This window comes from Penaeus monodon, chromosome 31 (genome assembly GCF_015228065.2).
Source record: "Penaeus monodon isolate SGIC_2016 chromosome 31, NSTDA_Pmon_1, whole genome shotgun sequence".
Lineage (NCBI taxonomy): Eukaryota > Metazoa > Arthropoda > Malacostraca > Decapoda > Penaeidae > Penaeus > Penaeus monodon.
Window position 1 is genome coordinate 11,148,446 of NC_051416.1, and position 444 is coordinate 11,148,889.

General features: G+C 35.6%; 1 protein-coding gene across 1 annotated transcript in view; it reads left to right on the forward strand.

The window, feature by feature from the left end:
* LOC119593031 (carbonic anhydrase-related protein 10-like) overlaps positions 1–444 on the forward strand; it is a gene marked incomplete in the record, with an annotated part of 152,330 nt that overhangs the window by 34,769 nt on the left and 117,117 nt on the right.

The following is a 444-nucleotide window of genomic DNA, read 5'->3' on the forward strand; positions in this document are numbered from 1 at the left end:
GATACTCTTACAGATCATATCACCAAATCCAATGTTACTTTTGCTGTAAAAGTCACCAATATTATAGTATTTTAAAAAGTTCAAGGTTATATGAATACACTTTAGAAATCGTGTGCCTTTTGAATTATATATTGGACTTTATCTTACACGACGAGGCAGTTCATTTTACATGCAACTGGTATTTCTACTGTTGCAGAGTACGAACAATATAGATTTTCCAGATATCAATTGCGTCGTTATGTTTTATTTTCATCCTATTGCAGTATATCAACCTCCGGAGTTGTTTTTCTAGCCCGTTGCAAGACAGTAAAATCCACTTGCAGAATATGTTGCAAAAGGGGGTATCTGACACAAACAATATTCTTTTTCCTAAATCTCTTCCGGTTTCCCCTAAGGTGCTGGATGCCAAAACCTGATATTTGTTGTCTTACTTGGCTCTGTGCT